The sequence below is a fragment of the Moschus berezovskii genome, chromosome 1 (genome assembly GCF_049115385.1).
Source record: "Moschus berezovskii isolate FMDL1 chromosome 1, NW_MosBer_1.0, whole genome shotgun sequence".
Classification (NCBI taxonomy): domain Eukaryota; kingdom Metazoa; phylum Chordata; class Mammalia; order Artiodactyla; family Moschidae; genus Moschus; species Moschus berezovskii.
The window spans coordinates 116,378,661-116,395,260 of record NC_142460.1 but is presented as its reverse complement, the minus strand read 5'-3'; the positions used below and the strand labels follow the sequence as shown (position 1 = coordinate 116,395,260).

Below are 16,600 nucleotides of genomic sequence, written 5' to 3'. Positions count from 1 at the left end.
GAGAAGAACGGAGGCAGACCATGTTGAGACTTTTCTGTCTTTTGTTATTATTATTATTACTGTTAATATTTTGTCTTTTACATTGCTTCTTAGTATATTCAGGGAGAGAGAGGAGAGAGAAAGATTTTTTTTTTAATTTTGCCAATATTAGGAGTCAAAAAAATGAAACAACATTGACATTCTGTCGTGAAATTTCATTTGAAATATATGCAGCCAAAATTAAGATTGATATTGAGTTGTATTTTAATTAGCTTGTTTTAGATATAGATTAATTTTGAAGCTATTGTTAAAAGCACTTTATTTATAACCCAAAGTTTTTTGTAAATCAATTAAATATTATCTGTAAGATATACTTTTTGATAAAAATATAGTTGATTAATGAAATAGAAATATTTATATGATATTGGTGTGGAAACCAGAAATAAGGAGATCTTATTGCTGCCTGCCAATGCAGGAGACGTGAGTTTGATCCCTGGGTCCGGAGGATGCCCTGGAGAAGGAAATGGCAACCCTCTCCAGTATTCTTACCTGGGAAATCCCATGGAGAGAGGAGTCTGGCAGATTACTGTCCTTGATTGCAAAAGTGTCAGACTAAACAACAAATAGGAAAAGGAATACGTCAAGGCTGTACATTGCCACCATGCTTATTTTACTTATTTGCAGAGTACATCATGAGAAACGCTGGTCTGGAGGAAGCACAAGATGGAATCAAGATGGCCGGGAGAAATATCAATAACCTCAGATATGCAGATGACACCACCCTTATGGCAGAAAGTGAAGAGGAACTAAAGAGCCTCTTGATTAAAGTGAAAGCGAAGAGTGAAAAAGTTGGCTTAAAGCGCAACATTCAGAAAACTAAGATCATGGCATCTGGTCCCATCACTTCATGGCAAATAGACGATGAAACGGGAAACAGTGAAAACAGTGGCTGACTATATTTTTCTGGGCTCCAAAATCACTGCAGATGGTGACTGCAGCCATGAAATTAAAAGATGCTTACTCCTTGGAAGGAATGTTATCACCAACCTAGACAGCATATTAAACAGCAGAGACATTACTTTGCCAACAAAAATCTGTCTAGTCAAGGCTATAGTTTTTCTGGTGGTCATGTATGGATGTGAGAGTTGGACTATAAAGAAAGCTGAGCGCTGAAGAATTGATGCTTTTGAACTGTGGTGTTGGAGAAGACTTTTGAGAGTCCCTTGGACTGCAAGGAGATCCAACCAGTCCATCCTAAAGGAGATCAGTCGTCGGTGTTCATTGGAAGGACTGATGTTGAAGCTGCAACTCCAATACTTTGGTCATCTCATGCGAAGAGCTGACTCATTTGAAAAGACCCAGAGGCTGGGAAAGATTGAGGGCAGGAGGCGAAGGGCACGACAGAGGATTAGATGTTTGGATGGCATCACCGACTCAATGGACATGTGTTTGAGTAAACTCTGGGAGTTGGTGACAGGCAAGGAGGCCTGGCATGCTGCGGTTCATGGTGTCGCAAAGAGTCGGACACGACTGAGTGACTGAACTGAACTGAACTGAAACAATAACAAAACAGTTGCACTAGAAGAGCAAGATATTGCATGTTAAATTTGATTAAGTAACCTTAAAATTTAATTTGAAATTTGATATTTAAATAATTTAAATCAGGCTATTGATAAATAGTTTGAAAAAGCATTATCGGAAAGCATATTTCTAAAAACAGTTGATCATTTTAGATATTCTGTTTTTAAAAAAGTCTATGATCAAGGGCAGGCTCCTACCAGAGCCTCTCATTCATACCCATCATTAGACTAATTTGCTTAATGGACAGTCCTGGTTACAAAACAAATCCCTTATGGAAACTTTAATCCTCAAAAAAGGGAAAAGTGAAGAAGACATCAAAATCCATTCACTGGATGCTACAGAAGAATGATTGTTCAACTTTCAAAGGGTCTACTGAATTACTCCATCATTCAGCTCATACTCAATTTTATGCAGCAAAAAATTATGAGTGGTTCTTATAAAAGTCTTTGGGTGGAGTCAAGATAAACAAATGAAGCCACATTTTGGATCTGGCATGCCAGTAGTTCTAATAAAAAGTTTTATTTTGATTTGACATACATTTAGATCTCATGTGAATGTGGGTCCTAGAATTTTAGTTAATGTAAAGAATAGTAAACTTCAGTTTCTGGAATTCTGTTTTGAAAAATAGGACAGTTAACAATTTTGCTGATGTTTTTCCATGGTGACTCAATAGATACTAGTTCCAAGAATTCATCTTCAAGTATTTTTAGTATCCTATTCAGTTCAGTTCAGTTCAGTTGCTCAGTCGTGTCTGACTCTTTGCGACCCCATGAATCACAGCACGCCAGGCCTCCCTGTCCATCACCAACTCCCAGAGTTTGCTCAAACTCAGTCCATCGAGTCGGTGATGCCATCCAGCCATTTCATTCTCTGTCGTCCCCTTCTCCTCCTGCCCCCAGTCCCTCCCAGCATCAGAGTCTTTTCCAGTGAGTCAACTCTTCGCATGAGGTGGCCAAAGTATTGCAGTTTCAGCTTTAGCATCAGTCCTTCCAATGAACACCCAGGACTGATCTCCTTTAGAATGGACTGGTTGGATCTCCTTGCAGTCCAAGGGACTCTCAAGAGTCTTCTCCAACACCACAGTTCAAAAGCATCAATTCTTCGGTGCTCACCTTTCTTCACCGTCCAACTCTCACATCCATACATGACCACTGGAAAAACCATAGCCTTGACTAAACGGACCTTTGTTGGCAAAGTAATGTCTCTGCTCTTTAATATGCTGTCTAGGTTGGTCATAACTTTCCTTCCAAGGAGTAAGCGTCTTTTAATTTCATGGCTTCAATCAGCATCCGCAGTGGTTTTGGAGCCCCCCAAAAATAAAGTCTGATACTGTTTCCACTGTTTCCCCATCTATTTCCCATGAAGTGATGGGACCAGATGCCATGATCATAGTTTTCTGAATGTTGAGCTTCAAGCCAACCTTTTCACTCTTCTCTTTCACTTTCATCAAGAGGCTTTTGAGTTCCTCTTCACTTTCTGCCATAAGGGTGGTGTCATCTGCATATCTGAGGTACTGATATTTCTCCCAGCAGTCTTGATTCCAGCTTGTGCTTCTTCCAGCCCAGCGTTCCTCATATAAGGAACTCTGCATATAAGTTAAACCAGAAAAACATGTATTTCTGCTTTATTGACTATGCCAAAGCCTTTGACTGTGTGGATCACAATAAACTGAGGAAAATTCTGAAAGAGATGGGAATATCAGACCACCTGACCTGCCTCCTGAGAAACCTATATGCAGGTCAGGAAGGAACAGTTAGAACTGGACATGGAACAACAGACTGGTTCCAAATAGGAAAAGGAGTACGTCAAGGCTATATATTGTCACCCTGCTTGTTTTACTTATATGCAAAGTATCCTATTAGGTAACCAATTTAGACTTGGAATCTTAAAACTAATTTAAATTACCTACAGGGTTTCTTACCATTTCCTCACCATCATATTCTTTTTCGGATCTGAACATCATTCTTCTCTGCAGAAGTTGGAAGCTAGAGTTTAATGCTTTGCTTTTCTCTTGGTCATTTGTTCATATTACCTAGTTGGCCCTAAGCAATGTCATTCTTGTCCTATCCTTGGTTATCTTTTTGAAAATATCAGAGAAATTTCTTTTCTGTTATCCTTAGCAGTTTTCAGAAACATCAGATGACTTAATGTCATTAGGTAATCTTATTTCTCTTTCACCTTATTTTGTTGTTCTTCCTTTCCTGGTTTTTCTTTTTAAATATATTTCTCCAGCACAAAATTATAAGAAAATGAGCCACATAATTATCCTGATCTTTAGATTTCATTATGATTTTTAATCTGAATTCTTATATAAGAGAATATTAGAATCATCTATAAAATAATATATGAATTTTTCTTTTAATTTGTTTCATACAGTTTGATGCTGCACTATTCAATATGGTGTATATAGTTATTGAGCTCTTGAAATGAAATTGGACACCTTCATGTCCAAGATTAGATTTTGGATACTTTGTATGAAAAATTACAAAATATCTCAATCATTTTTGATAGTGTTACATGTTGAAATTATATTGTTTAAAGTATATTGAGCTAAATTAAATAAATTATTGAATTTATTTCACCTGATTCTACTTCTTTTTTAAAAATGTATGTTAAGTAAGTATAAAATAGCATATGTTGTACACATTATGTTTCTATTGGATAGCATTGATTCTTCTCATAATACTTTTAATTTTTTAATTAATTGCGTTATATTTCTATATCTGCTGTAACAAGTTACCTTAAAATTTGGTGACTTAAACAACAAAAATGTATTAATTTATAGTTCAGGAAATCATCTATGTGTCTTGGCAAGGACTGTGATCTTCTAGAGGCTTTAGAGAGAAATCCACTTCTTTGCCTTTTGTACTTCTAGAGGCCACCTGCATTCCTTGACTTTTGGCCTTTTCCTCCATTTTTTAAGCCAATGGTATAACGTCTTCAACTCTCTCAGTTTATTTCCCTATGATCTCTGATTCTGTTATTACATCTCTGACTCTTCTGCCTCCTTCTTATAAGGACCCTTTGAATACATCAGGCCTATCTCAAGATCCTTAATCATACCTACACTCCCATATGTCACGTAAAGTTAACACATTCACAGATTACAGAGTTTAGGATGTGGGCATCTTTGGAGGACCATTGTTTTACTTACTATGTTAACTACATTTAATGTTATGCTTCCTTGGTTTGTTTGTTGATTACAATTTTTACAGTTTGGTTTAGGAATGATGACGAATTAATATAAGCAACCAAAGGTAAACAGCAAGTCTGAAGTGGCATGGTGCAATGTATTCTCATCTATGTATGCCATAGACTGCATGCAGTGTGATCTTAGTTACATCAGTCATTTGTCTTCTTGGGTTTTTTCCATTTAGCAAAAGGCGATTTTTGGAGTCTATGCAAGGACTATAAAATTGTAATTCTTTGGGTCACAGTTCAAATGTACTCTACTTCTTTTAATGATTGGTTTGAATCCTGGTAAAATTAATTTCAGCTATAAGATGTTTTCTGTATCTTTATCTGACTTGTGAATCCTGAGGATATGAATTATGAATTGGTTTAATGTATTATAGATAGCCAAGAATTATACTTGCTTCATTGTCCGATAGGTAAACTTTCTGTTTTCCAAAACTAACTGCCTTATAGTCTATTAACTTTGTGATTTATAAGAAATTTTGCTTTGAACTTTTTTGATGTTATCTTCTTGGCATAATCTACTTAAGCAACTACTTTGTAAAAGCTATTTTTTCTCTTTCCTTCTCTCCCTCTCTTCTAGTAAACTTAGAAATAGAGGCCAAATTTAATTTTTAAAATAACTAAACATTTATAAGCTTGCTTATTTCTAGGGTGGTTGGGAAAATTTTAGAGAAAAAGCAAAGTGCTTAAGCTGAAGGTTGTGATTTTTATATTGGATGGTTAAATGGTTGAACAACTCATACATTGGATGTAATGTGGTTTTATCATTCTATTTGCTTGCATCATTTTATTTGTTTCCAGGTATCAGAAATGATTTTATTCACATACTATCAAAAAACAAACTCTAACTCTGAATACATGTGATTTTAGAAAAACTCAGCTTTTTGAAACATTTGTGACATAATTTCTAATTTGATGTAAGTAATCAAAAATTAACTAAAGAGACAGATTTATGTGCTCTCGGATTCTGAGAGGGAGGGACAGATAGAGACAGAGAGAGAGGGAGAGGAAGAGAGAGAGACACACAGAAGCACACGGACATGCTCACCGAGAGAGAATATCCATTTCCGTTTAAGATGTAATTTAAAGGTCTCCTTTATTTAATGTTTTATTTAATGTTCCCTAAATATTTTGGGACAGGTAGATGATGCTCATTAGATCACTAATTGAACAATGATGACAATCCAGGCTTGTGTTTACTTTTAATTGTGTTATTAGCATAAAATCCTATTTAGCGAAGAAAGAGGAACCAACCCGTGTCTGTGAAGTCAATGAGATGGCGATGCCATTGGGATAGAACTGAATTTTTTCTTTTCCAGCTTGAACTATAGAACATTAATTTTCATGTGACTTTTCCATAATTAGGTCAAATTTTACAATACCTTTTACAAATACTGGCTCAAATAAGCTAATATTATACAATAAACTTTAATGGATGATTTACAATAGGATGGTTTCCTGGTTTTATTTATTTGGTACTAAGGGCATGCTTAAGGAATACTTTTAATGCTTATTATAAGATACATTCTAGACTACACTGCAGTGTACTAAAATTAATCATGATATGATAGAGTCTAATACAGCTAAACTACTGCTATGACGATTATGAGAGGATCAGCATAAATAATATTCATTCTTACAAATATATAAAAACCTACAATTTTAAATAAATAAGATACTCCATAAAATAATTATGTATTGAGCTAGTGACAGCTGAAATCTTTGAACCTGAAAATGTATTGTTAAGTAAAGAATAATTGTACCAATTAAATATAAATATCAATTGTTTGTTGTTGTTTGGTCCGTCAGTCGTGTTCTACTCTTTTGCCACCCAGGCTGCCAGGCTCCTCTGTCTATGGGATTTCCATAGACAGAATGGAAATGGGGGTTGAGTGGGTTGCCATTTCCTTTTCTAGGGGCTCTTTCTGACCCAGGGATTGAACCCATGTCTCCTGCATTCCAGGTGGCTCCTTTACTGCTGAGCCACCAGGGAAGCCTAAATATCAATTATTTTTTTGTTTTGTTTTGTTTTTTTAAAGAGCTCCTTCAAAAAGAAACATATTCTTAATTATTAGCATAATACCACAAATGTTTGGAAATTTTTAGTAATTCAAGGTGATATGTTTGTTTTGAAATTTTGGATACATTTCTGACTTAAGTCCCTGAACTTTGAATATGTGTTTCATTATCTCAAACCAGCTTTGATGAAGAAACCCTATTTCTCTATGTAACAATCTCATCCTAAAATATCTAGTCTTGATCATTCCTTCCTTGGTTTCCATTACAGGTCTTCCAACCAAGAAATATAAAGATGCATCTGGTAAATTTATCATTGGAGCAGATGTGTTCTCCCAATACATACCTGAAATATTCAGTATCAGTCAAGTGTTTTAAGTAGTCTTTTCTAATTAAGCAGGATTGTGTGAACAGACTATTCCCTCTAGAAAGAACCTCTTCATAAACAGCCACCTTTGCAGTAGTTAGGACTTGAAATATTGCAACACTTTTTATCTTTATGCCTTTCATAATTCCCAGTTGCCATTCATTTAGATTCAAGACTTGAGCACTTAAAATGAAGTTGCATCAGGGGAGTTCTAAAGATGGTGGAAGATTATTTTTTCCCCAGGACTTGCTTTTGAAATCTATTTTACAATATTTTATAAGATTTTTGTCAGACATAGACTAATCTTTCATGACATCCTAAAATGTTTATTATCAGACAGAACTTGATGGATTTGACATCATAAAAGTGTGCTCTTATATCAATTATTGAAAAAAATCACAATACTGTTTTCATAATGACTCTTGTATTAAAAGCAACAATACTTTCTCATCTATTATTTAGTAGAACCGTGTCATTTCTTTACATGATCCATTTGGTATTAATCTTTTTGTTTATATTGCAGAAATTGAAATAGGATGTGTAATCATATCTACCCTTGGTTTTAGCACAGCTGAAATTTTAGTGACATAATCAAATTGGAATCCCATATTCCAATTGGCACTCGAGTTTTCCATTCTTGGCCCTTCATTTGCCATTATTGTTTGTCATAGTAATTTTTTACTTTTCTATTTCATTCTCTAAAGAGAGAGCCCATCCAAGGTAGAGAATAAATTTGTTTTCTTCATGTATTAGTCGACTAGTTTCACTCTTTGGTCTATTAAGTCGTTCATTCACTGACGATTTGTAATGTGAGGAATATAAAGATTAAGTAATTTTCTAAAATCTGTGTAAAGTAAATCATCAGGGAAAAAAGTGAGTTTTATTCATGTTTTATTCTCATCCTCCTACTTCTCCTTCTTTTACTTTGGTACCTGCATGACTTTCAACCCATCAAAAAGTGTGCACTTAGATGGTTGGATGGTATCACCAACACAGTGGACATGGGTTTGGGTGGACTCCGGGAGTTGGTGATGGATAGGGAGGTCTGGAGTGCTGCAGTTCGTGGGGTCGCAAAGAGTCAGACACGACTAAACGACTGAACTGAACTGAACTGATTGAAACACACTGAAAATGAAACTTCAATTTTATATTAATATCTGTATCTCTTCAATATGCATGGTTAATTATTAATTCAGAATAACTGTTAACCATTTACAATCAACACATCAATCATCAGGAGCAAATTCAGGGACTGTGGTAGTTGTTTGTATTAAAGTCAACTCTTGTGTGATATGCTTTGTACTGTGCCCAGTATGCAAGAGGTATTCAATAAGTGGTTACTGGAAGAATATGTCAACCTCTCCAAATTTCAGAGATAGAACTACTCCTTCTGCCCTGTGTATTCCATTCTCAAAGGAAATTAAATTGTCCTTTCATTCTTTCTTTATAACAAACCTGCTTTGTTTATTGCTCAGGAAAACTGTTCTGAGTGGTCGACAGTCTGTTGTTGATTTTTCCAGACTTTTTTTCTGAGTTCAGTGAGTTGAGAATATTAACTATGGATGTAGCTTATTTTACTTCTAAGATTGGACTCTCCTTTGTATCCTTTCCTATTTTGCATGAATTATGAAAAATAATGACTTGGAAATGAAATTTCCATTTCTCATATTTCTCATCAACAAAGCCTCCTTATTTGAATTCACATGTGGGTTTTTTAAGTTCTGGAAGGATTTTTCTCCTGTGTTGTGTTTTGACTTAGGGCTACTCTATATTTGGTGGTTTCCAGTTAACTGGTCAGAACTGAACAGATCAATTGATTGCTGTTTCACAATTTCAGAGGTGTTATTACTATATGTTAGATCAAAGGAAAATACCACTCCCCACAAAAAAGGTAGTTGAACATTACTTTTCCCCCCTATTTTAACCACATTTTTTCTTATTTAGGTGATGATTTTGGCTTGCTAGCTGGACATTTGTATATCCCTTCTAGAAAGAAATAAGAATCTATACATTTCCAGTTCTTAGAAATATGAATTACTACAGATTTTTTAAAAATGCTACATATATTTAAAAAATCTGTATAGACTTCTGTGCAGACAGTGGATTCTGAAATTCTGAATTCCCATAATATTTTTTTACTTCTACATATACTTTTCTAAATAGAAAATTTTCTAAAACTGTAAGGGTTCATGTGTGAATGTGAAGTCGCTCAGTCGTGTCCGACTCTTTGTGACCCCCATGGACTGTAACCCACCACACTCCTTCATCCATGGGATTTTCCAGGCAAGAGTACTGGAGTGGGTTGCCATTTCCTTCTCCATAGCAATCATCTAACTTAAATATTTCATTTTAAGGAAATGGTTCAGACATACAGTCAATTTATAATGTAATTCTATAAGCATTGTGTACTCCAGATTCAGTTTGAGAAAGAAAGCATGAACATTGGGTTGAAGCTCCCCATGATGTCTTTCCAATTTCATTAACTTTGATTCTTTCCAAAGATAAAGTATACCTTGAATTTCAAGCTTATCATTGTCATGCATGTTTATATACTTTTGCTACATATACGTATGCTCAAAAATAAATATAATTATAAGCATATACATCATAATGTTTTCAAACTTGATATATAAATGCATCAACACACAGTTTATTTCTTGCTCTCTGCTTTTGTTGTTGCTGCTCCACACGGCATTTCTGAATGCAGTCGTGCTAACTCAGGTAGCTACAGTGCATTCATTTTTCTTTTTTACTGCATGTAATATTACAGTATGTGAGTATTCTATAAATTCCTTGTTCACTTATATATCCAAAGTTTCCTTTCTTTTTTTCTCTTTCAAGTAGTTCTGTAATGGGTATTTCCTGTACATGCATAGAGACACAGAAAAGAATGCAGGAGTGGAGAGATTGGAATTGGGGATGGAAGAATCTTTATTGCTAAACTTCTTTCTGAAGCTGTACTATTACCTGTCCTTCATGGTTTCTCCACATCCTCATAAATTTTTCTTATTGCTGGACTTACAAAATGTTGCCAATTTCATAGTTGTGAAATGATACTTCATCATTTTAACTTGCATTTCTTTAGTAACTAGGGAAATTCAATACTTTTTTCAGATGTTTATTGAACATTGAGAATACTTTTCTGTCAATTATTTATTTGTTGGCTCATTTTTAAAATAATATTTTTGTCTTTATAGATTTATGAGAGTTCTTTATGTACTTGGATACTAATCCTTCTTTGATTATGTAACCAAACATTGCATACCAAATATATCCTCTCAGTCTATGCTTTGACTTTTGTGATATACATACATTTTTTTCATATGCCTAATTTACTGTCTGAATAATTAATCTTTTTGTACTGCCCTCTGATGCCACCTGGTATTTATCAAGTTTCCATAAATGTGAGGATATATTACTAAGTCCTGTATTCTATTTTCCTGTACTAACTTCTATCTCTGAACCAAATTGCTTCAGTTACTGTCATTGTATATTAAATGTTAATAGTCAATACAAAAATTCCCCATACCTTGTTCTTCAAAATTGTATTGACAATTTTTGACCCTTTCCTCTTGCAAACAAACTAGAATTAACTTTTCAAGTTCTATGAAAAACTACATGGGCTTTCAATAATAATTACTTTAATTTTATAGATTAAATTACAGTCAAGTCTTCCTTCCAGGAACAAGTATACCTGTTAATTTATTTGAGTTTACTCTTTAATTTTTAATAGATAAATTAACCCTGGGTCAAAAGTGACTGCTCAAAGTCACATAGCCAATTAATAACAAAGCCAGTGGTAGAAGTAAGATCTCTTGACTCCTTAGTAGCTCTTACACTAAAAAAGGTTTAATTATTTAGTCAATTAGGAAAGAAAATTTTGGAGTCCTTGCAGCTACTACACCCACCAGCAGGAAGGTGAATTAAGCTTCCTGAGTTTACTGGGCCCTTGATAAATCAGAGTGTGGTCAGAAGACTTGCTGTGAAGGCAAATTTCATCCGTTGCCTGTTCCTATTAAATCGGAATCCTCATTTTAAAAAGATCGCTATGTTATTGGTAGGCACAGTAAAGTTTAAGAGAGATTGTTTACCAAATGGAATCCTGAAATTCGTTGCATTTTTTTCCCCCTACAACCTGCCATGAATGCACGTATATACAAATATATGTGTGTGTATACATATATACAAATATATGTATGTGCTCCTTTAAAGGAAAAAAATGTTAGGTTCCCCCACAAAAAAACCCAGCATATCTCAGGCACACCGAAGCTTCTTTTGATATCTGTAGTTATTCAGGAAGCAAATACATTTGCTTTGAAATCACTGGCTGCCCCAAATTGGCCTTTTAGCTACTCTATCCCACTGGGAAAAATTCTGTAAGAAAAAGATGGAATACTGAGGAGACAGAAGCACAGATTCAGTCTTTAAAGTAAAACAAAGAGGAAAGATCAGACGATTTTTTCAAGTAGTCAAATACTATTCATGTTAATATATGGTCAGCCTTCTTCTTGTTTCACTACTATAGCAGCCAGTTATCTACATGGGGGAGAGGGGAAGGGGGAAAAAAAAAGGTGAGGAGAAGGGATTTCAAAAAAAAAGAAAAGAAAAAAGAAAATGAGATCCCTGCAATATCACCTCAAGCCACTAGGGGTATCTTTGTACCATTTTTCATCCTGCACTGATTTGGAGTGGAAACCTATATTAGGGGAAAACCAGGGTCCTCGGCATTTTTTTGCTAGCTGTGCACCCAGAATCCAAAAACATTTTAGAAAGAAAGAATCCACAGTTCTTTTGGTCATCCGAACAGGGCTACGAAATCGCTCTACTGGACATCAGTACCAGGGATTCATTTTTGAGGTCAATTTCCAATCGAGATAAATCTATTGGATTAGTAGGATTATCTGATTGCAGCTGAAAGAAGTAACCTTGTTTGATCATTTGTATTTCTTGCCTGATGCTCGGATTTACATGGAGGTGGCTTTGGGTCCTAAGGATTCTGGATCGTTGTTGCAGCTGGAGAGAAAAAAGGATCAATCGACACGTTTTGGAAGTGTCCGTGGGTGAATAAAAAAAAAAAAGGAAAGGGGGCGCAAAACGGGTTGCGGCTGCTTAGAGAAGAAAAAAAAAAAAAAAAAATGAAGCATCTTGAATTGTCAAACAAGAATTACCGGGTGCTCAAGATTCCAAAATAAGCGTCTAGGAACTGGTAAATACTTGGAGCAATTCAGCTTGAATTTGACGCCGAAGTGTTGTAGAAACTGTCTCCTTGAATTATTGGAAGGGGACTGGGGAAAGATGAGGGGGGTCCCTCTGTGGATCTATCTTACCGAGGGTAAGTTTGGGGTCTTTATTGGGAGTGGGCTGCCTGGGTCTGTGTGCCGCTGCGCGGAAGGTGCCGCGGACTCGGTGCCTGTGAAATGGGGAGCGAAGTGAAGGGACGTGAACCGCCTCGCACATCTCCGGTAGATCTCTAGGGAGCTACCTAGATCGAGCTTAAAAACCGTGTTTTGTGGCGTCGGTGGGAAAGCCGAGCAACCCTCCAAGCTCTGAACTTTGCGTTGAAAATCTCTCAGTCGAGAGAGCCCTCTTGGATCTAGTGCTTTCTCCTACTGATACTTTAAAGAGAGGAAGCAGCGATGCCTTGGAAAACCTGCAAGTGGAGGGGCAAAGCCCAAGTAGAAACCGCTGCTATCTCTGCCGTGGTTTTGGCAGCTGTCTTGGCTTCTAGGGGAATTTTGCAGCGGGGATTGGCCGTTTTCGTATTGTCTCTTTCTCTCTTCCCCTTCCATCCTTCCCCTTCTCGCCTCTCCCTCCTCACCGCCGAACACTAAAGGGTTATCGGGTCACTGCATCGGATGGAGACTGTAAGAGTGGGTGACCGGCCACACATGTTGTCTTGTAATTCACCTCTACGACTTTGCATAATACAGTCCGAGGTAACTTTTCTTCGAGTTGGACCAGTCCAGGAAGGCGTTGCAGCCTTTCTGCTGAGGGCCCAGGCTGGCAAGTGCGCCAGGCAGCCGGCTGTATTTCCAATGCATGCCTGCCCTGGCTGCCTCGCCACTTACTGGCTTTTCTTTCCAACTGAGCGGAGCGCGCGCGTTTCCAGACGTTTTCTTGCTGCTGAATTAAGAGCTTTTTTTTTTTTTTCTTTTAAAATATTAATTGGTCTCAACAAAAGCTTATCTTTATTTGCAGAAGGGAAATCAATTTCAGCAGATGTAATTAAAAATGATCACTCCAATGAGTGACTATAACTTGCTTTGGAATCCAGAAACGCATGTAATTCTGAACCAATTTTGGAGTCCGCATAGGTTCAGAACACTTAAATAGAGAGAACGGATTTAAAATATGCATGTAGATATGTTAAGTAAGTTAAGGCACTCCCCTGCCTTCACAGGCTCCTTATACCTTCAGAATGTTAGTTGGCTTTTCCTGTTTAAGGCTATTTCGTTAAATTTTAAACCTCAGTCATTCAGCTGCATTAGACTAAAATGAAAATAGATAATTGTTAAAACATAAAATAATGTATTTTCTACATGTTATTATTTTAAAGAAGAGCATCAAATATTTTTTCAGGGGTCTGTTTATAGACTATGAAATATATGTAGATACCATATACCTTTATGGTTTTAGCATTAAAACCTCTTCATCCTGAACTCACTGAAAGGCAACTCTTCAATGTCATCTAAAGCACTCATCATCCAAGTACTTCAAGAATTCCAGATACATCAGACATTTGGGTATTAAAAGAGGAGCCTCACCAAACTTTCCTCTTGGATTTGTATGTATATATGTGTTTCTTAAGTCTAAATTCCAAAACGAGATCAATGCCATTCCTTTTCCTTTTTAAGATTAAATAGCAAAAAATGAAACTCTTGTCTCCTAAGGATTCTACAGTGGAAAAGTTATTACTTATTTCTGCAGACTTTGTTTTTCTAGAGATTATAAAATAGCAAGAAATAGTTCCTGCAGGCCTGTTAAGAAGATATCTCAGAGGCTGGGTTTGCCTTTTTTTTTTTTTTTTAAACACAGCTCTAAGTCATGTGGTTTATGTTCAGCATGAGCTAGAAGAATGGGTATTCTGTGTTTTGGTACATTCTAGCCACTGCTCATAGCTACATTGTCCACTAATATTAACATCTTTTTAAAAATTTAAGTTAAAATAGACAGCTAGCATACAACAAAATATAATAGTAAATAAATCATGAAGGCAAATGGGAGATAGATTAGAATCCCTCTTTATAGGCTAGTAGAAAATATAATGTTGATACTATAAAAGTAGATGGAGAGTATGGTATATGAAAAAGGAAGTTCTTGTAAAAGTTAATTTATATCTTTCACAACCACTTACCCAGTGGTAATGGCATGCACAATGGTGCGAAAGCCAGAATAGTTAGCTTAAAGTGCCTTTGTCATGACTGAACAATATTTTCCTCTGGCAAGAATAATCAATACTTTGTGGCCCCTTGTTCCATTTCTTTTGGCAGTGAAAATGAAAAGGGGAAAACTTTGACTCACTCTGTGGTTTCTACAAGCAGTTCCTACATAAAACTTTGGTAAACTTTGTAGGTGGTAGATCCACTTTGGAAAGTTACTAATAATAGGAATAAAAATAAATAAAACTATATACCCCAAAATAATTTAAAAGCTGTAACCAGTAAATGAAGAGCAACTTACCCAGTTACATATATATTCTCTATTAATAGAGTGAATTATTCTGAGAACTGTTAAAAAACCTGAAGAGTTCAGTTAGTTACATTTGCTCTACTTTGTTCAAATAACATTTTTGGTGGTTTTTTTGGTCATGACTGTTAAAAAGAACATGGTGGCCTTGAGCATCTGTCCCAATTTTGCTACAGAATATACAAAATGTGGTGGTTTGGGGTAAAGAAGTAGAAACTCTCAGTTAGCCCTGAAAGTTGCAAACATGGTTTCTAATTTGTGTGATGAGAAATAGCTTTGGATTCCCCAAAGCTTATCACCATGGAATAACCCACATTGCTTCACTGGAGCTTTGCTGCACCTGTCCCTAGAACCCTTCCATGTGTTCTAGCTGACTTAACATTCAGGGGGTGCTAATACATTTGCTGCAGATTTGTTTCATGATTTTGAGGTATTTAAATACAGTTCAATGTTATTCTATACCAATCGATTTTTTTTAAAAGGAAATTGCTCCACTCTTAATTGAAAGCAAAATGAAAAGGGCAATCCTTTTTTAATGATTTGTTGAAATTTAACACATGGCATCTCAAAACACAAATATTCTGTTTCTTTTGCTTTGTCAAGAAATGCTAAAAACAAAACTTAAAACTTTTAGTTTAAAACTTCAGTTTTTAATATTTCAAATTTGCAAAGCCCAGAAAATCTTTGAAAAATTAACATATAGAAGACTCATGATAAATCTAGAGTGTCCTTTTAAATGTCTTTTGAAAGATAATTTAAAACATTTTGAAGTAGCTAACCTCTTAATCTTGTGGGATAACAACATTCTCAACTGTTCCTAAGAATAATTTCCTAATACTAACTGGTTTGATTACTTTTCCTTTGTTATTAATGACATCACATCGACAATGTCAACTATCACTCTCTTACTATAGAAGGATATGAATTATTTCTGTCCCCCACCCCCACAAAAAAACACCTATATGGTAGCAAACATGTGAAAGGGAAAGACTGCCAACTCTAAGCTTAACTGAAGTTAAGGAAAACTAATAAATCACTCCAGGCATTTGAAATTATCAGACATTAAACTTTTGGAGGATTTTATATGAATTCTTTTTATAACAGTCAATATAATCTCTTCTGTGCCTGTTTCCGTTGCATGTAAGAGAAATTCTAGTCAATGGCGAAACGCTTTACTGCTGCCATTACTGCAGACTTTATAGATGAGAGATGTGTCAGCATGTTAGCTTTAGCAGTAATGCCTCTTTTGTGTGAAACCTTATGGGCCTTGCAGGCACTCTTTCATCTTGACACTCATAAAACGTTCAATCCCCATATTTATTATTTAATTTTCTTCCTATATATAGCAGCTGAGCACTTCAATATATGAATGTGTAGCCAAAAACTGACAAGCAAGCGTGAATAGGACTAATGAATTTTAATAATACACATATTAGGGACTGCTAAAGAAAGTTTAATTAAGAAAAACAAGTTAAGCGTGAAATTCATTTTGGAACAAATGCAAGTTAAGTTATTACTGTAGATGTAAAATCAAAAACCACAGGGGTACATGACAAGAAAGAAAGTTCCAGGTTGAGATTAGACCTACTAAATGCAGTTGACATCTTAGGGCCTGCCTTTAAGTTGATGCGCTTGAAAATCAAAGAACATACACTATTTCAGAGTTTTCACTTTTCTATAACAATTTTGGTTTAATATGTTAACTATATCCAGGCATGTGCTGTACCAGTTCCCTTCAGACACAGTAGCCTTTCAATAGCCACACGGTAGCCT

At 35.7% G+C, this 16,600-nt stretch overlaps 1 protein-coding gene across 1 annotated transcript in view; it reads left to right on the top strand.

The window, feature by feature from the left end:
- The first annotated feature begins 11,870 nt into the window (after window positions 1-11,870).
- The window catches only part of LOC148778830 (neuroligin-1-like), a 268,159-nt gene continuing 263,429 nt past the window's right edge, over window positions 11,871-16,600 (top strand). The window contains exon 1 of the mRNA XM_088842555.1: window positions 11,871-12,473. The gene's annotated coding sequence lies outside the window, so the exon portion shown is untranslated. The remainder of the gene's footprint in view (window positions 12,474-16,600) is intronic.